The following is a 4,060-nucleotide window of genomic DNA, read 5'->3' on the forward strand; positions in this document are numbered from 1 at the left end:
GCATATAAAGCAGAAGTGCTAACTGCTACACTAGGGAACCACATCCTGAATCATCTTATTCTCTGATTGGATTGAGGTGATCCAGGCCTTCCAGAAGCAAATGTAAATCCTGTCTGGAGAAGTTTAATTGTAGGCCTTAAGCTATCCTTCCAGTTTTCATATAGAGTCTTAACACTCAGTAGGAAATAATCAGGCCTATGAGAAGATCAGATGATATGATAAAAGACAAACAAGAAAACATTATCCACAGAGGATACGAACAATGGAGTTGTCAGATATAGAGCTTAAAATGACTATGATTAACATATTCAAGGAACTTGAAAGGTGGAAATTTTCAGGACAGAAGTAGAAAAACAAAATGGACATTCTAAAACTTAATAGTACAATAACTGGAAGAACTCAGTACATAGGGTGAACAGCTGATTAGACACGGCTGAATAGAGAATTAATATACCAGAGGCATTTGAGATCATTATAACAAGAGGATGAGACAAGCAGGAGAGACATAGGGGAAAAGAGTTTTTACAATAAATGATGCTGGATCATTTCAGATGGTAATATAAGAAAAAAAAATAAAACTTTACCTCTAAGTTACAGTGCACAGACAAGTCAATTTAGATAGATTGCACATTTTAATGTAAAAATATAAAACAAGCCTCCAGTATATAACAAATGCAAATATCATCATGATTCTGGAATAGATCAAGACTTTTTAACAGGACACAAAAGCACTACCATAAAGGAAAGTATTGATAAATTGGATTACCTTAAAATTAGGAACTTCTTTTCATCAAAAGGCATCCTTAAGAGAGTAGTAAAACAAGCCACAGAATAGGGGAAGGTATTTGTCACACACATAATTGACAGTGGGCCCTTAAATATGTAAAGAACTGAAGGGCGGATAACCCAATAGAAAAATGAACACAGGGCTTGAACAGCCATTTTACAAAAGTGGTTATCTCCATATGGCCATTTAATACCCGAAAAGATGCATAACCTTAATTAGTCATCAGGAAAATTCAGTTTGATTGCAATGAGATACCATCGGGTATCCACCAGAATGGCTATAATTGATAAGCCTGATAATGCAGTATTTTGGCAAGGATGTAGAGCAACTGGAATTCTTATACTTGCCTGTTAGAGTGTAAGTCGACTTAATAATCACTTTGGAAAACTGATAATCAGCAGTATCTATTAAACTAAATCTAGGCATGTCTTGTGATCCAGCAGTTTCATTTCCAAGTATATATCCAACAGAGATGTTTACATGCATCCAGCATAAGAAATACTTAGCACTGTTCATAAATTGAAACAACTCCAATGTCCATCAACAATAAAATGAGTCAATGGTGGTATAGTCACAGCACTGCTGTGGAATACTACACAGCAATGAAAAAATGTAGATGAATATCAGCAAATGTCATGGCAAGCAAAGAAGCCCTACTCCCAGATAGCTGGTAATGTTTGGTCAAGTGATGATCAAGAGTTGAAGGAATGATAGCTTGTGTTAGAAGTTCTTAGTGCATGGGTGAGTTTGTTGATTTTGAACTTCACGGCGAGGTCATTTGTATGGACCTATTTTTCTGTGAACTTTAGCATCAGTATCTCTAGGATGTTTCTCTTGGGTCAATTTCACCAACAAGCATGAAGAGCATTTCAGCCATCAGCCAGGAGGGCAGAGAGACCTGGCTGCCAGACTCCTGGGAGCCCACTGGGGAAGGGGACTGGAAGTGCCAGTATTCGTTGAGTGGCAGTTCAGTTAGTGTCCCTGTCTTGTTCGGTAGTCCTCGCTTTGACTTGGCCTGCTTTCTCCTAGTCTAGAAACTTCTTGTTTTACTTTTTCTAAAGAATAAATCTCCAAACTCTTGCCCGAGTACAAGTCTAGTGGCAGTCACCCAGATTGATTGGACGGAGGAGGTAATCTAGGGATCAAACTGCTTTTTAATCAAATTTTGCCAAATATAAGTTATTTTACCCCTCTTTCTTAACCGTTAGTTTTAGAAGTACCTTTTCAATAAATAGTACCAGGGAAGTCGTTATTCACTTGGAAAAACAATGGAATTAGATTCCTTCCTCAGTCCATATGATAAATCAGTTTCCAGTAGATTGGCGATGTCAATGTGAAAGACAAAAAGGAAAAGAAAAAGAAAGCAGGAAAAAGAGGAAGAGGAAAGGTCTAGACCCTTTGAATAATGCCAATAAATCAGTAACAAGATGAACAACCCAGTGGGAAAATGAACAAAAGGCCTGAACAGATAGATATTTGACAAAAGACATATGGAAAGCAAAGAAATATCAAAATATGCTTACTGTATTAATAATTATGAACATTCAAATTAAGACCACAAATCTAGGTAGGTAAAAATTAAATCTGATTAACTACTAGGTATTGATGAGGTTGTAACTCAGAGGGAACTTATACACTGCTAGATGGAGTAAGTTGGGACAACCATTTTGGCAAACAATGGGCAGTGTCATGAAGCGGAACACTTGTGGTTCTATTTTTACGTGTATTTGTACCCCGGCAAACTCTTGGACCTCTGTACCAGGAGGCGGGTACACCAGTGTTCATGGCAGCAGCATTTGTAAGAAATAGAACCGAGACCAGCCCTACTGTCTCTTAGAATGGGTGGGATAAATGGTGGTACATTCTGCATGTTCACTGAAAACAAAACTGGCCTGGTAATTTCCTTAATGTTTACATTTTTCTTAAGAGAAGTAGAAAAGTTTTAGTGACATATATTTCTGTATCATCTAAGGAAAGCTGTCACACTCGCACTCATTTTTTTTTTATTATTATTTATGCCTACAGCACCTGGTTTTCCTAAGTGGTCTCCCATCCAAGTACTAACCAGGCCCGACCCTGCTTAGCTTCCGAGATCAGACATTGGCCTTGTTCAGAGTGGCATGGCTGTAGACCGTGGACTGTGGCTTTACTGGGGTGCGAACCCAGGACCTTCTGTATATAAAGCACATGTGCCAACCGCTATACTATGGAACTATGTCCAACACACCCACTCGTTTTAATCACCTGAGGCAGTGTTGCAACATGCAGGGGAAGCTGGAGGCAGGATTTTTGACCATGGTGATTTGTTTGTGAGCCAGAGAGTAGGATGGGAAGCAGAGGCGGCCTTCTCTGAGAATTTTCTTTTTAAGATCCATGCACTCAAGAAAGCAGTATCTTGAGTTTGGTGGTGGTCATAATTAATTAATTAATTTTAATAGTTAATGATAACAATTATTAATAATAACAACTACCAGTTCTTGAGTGTTTACCTTGTGTCATGGCCCAGGCTATTATTTCATTTAATCCTCATTAGTCCTAGAAGATAGGCATTATCATCTCATTTTATCTAAAGCCCTGAAGCTTTTAAGAATTTAAGAAGTTTGTTCAGTATCACAGTATTAGAAAGTGCTAGAGCTGAGACTTATGTACAGATTTGGCTGATAGCTCTGTCTTAATATTGTCAAGTTAAAAGATTGACCCTGCTGAAGGAAAGGAGAAAAAAATTTAGACATCGTAATGGACCATGGACCTTAATGAAGTTTCGGGGTGCTGCTGGGGCACTCTCTCGTTGGTTTACTTCTTTTTTCGAGTCAGCCTGACGCTTGGCGCTGAGAGCAGGCATAGCTCTACAGATCTTACAGAGAGGGGTAGTCTTTTTGCCCGCACTCAGCATTTATCATTTTTGTAATTGAGCATTACATCACCTAATTTTTTTTTTTAAATTGGCTCTGTAGGACAATGATATTCATGTTTGAAAAACATTTATATTTAAATTTGAATAAATAACTCATACTCATGGTTCAAAAACCAAAAAATTCAAAATGCGGAAAGTACCCCACCTTGTGCTTCATAGCCCCAGATCACCATCATGCAAAATTAAGCATCATCATTTGTTGCTTATGTATCCTTTCAGAGTTCTTTTTTTTTTTTTTTTAATCTGAGTAAACACAATGTGGATTATATGCTTCTCGTTACACAAAAAGCATACTCTTGAACTTTGCTCGTTTTACTTAACAGCGTATCTTGTAGTTCTTTCCGTGTGATATGTAGAGC

The 4,060-nt window shown here is 37.9% G+C and overlaps 1 protein-coding gene and 1 pseudogene across 1 annotated transcript in view; one reads left to right on the forward strand and one right to left on the reverse strand.

The window, feature by feature from the left end:
- Nucleotides 1–4,060, forward strand: part of ULK4 (unc-51 like kinase 4) — a 406,030-nt gene that overhangs the window by 117,206 nt on the left and 284,764 nt on the right. The gene's annotated exons all lie outside the window — the stretch shown is intronic.
- LOC111738168 lies at nucleotides 2,804–2,919 on the reverse strand (annotated as a pseudogene).

This window comes from Pteropus vampyrus, unplaced genomic scaffold (assembly GCF_000151845.1).
Source record: "Pteropus vampyrus isolate Shadow unplaced genomic scaffold, Pvam_2.0 Scaffold35, whole genome shotgun sequence".
NCBI classification, from domain to species: Eukaryota; Metazoa; Chordata; class Mammalia; order Chiroptera; family Pteropodidae; genus Pteropus; species Pteropus vampyrus.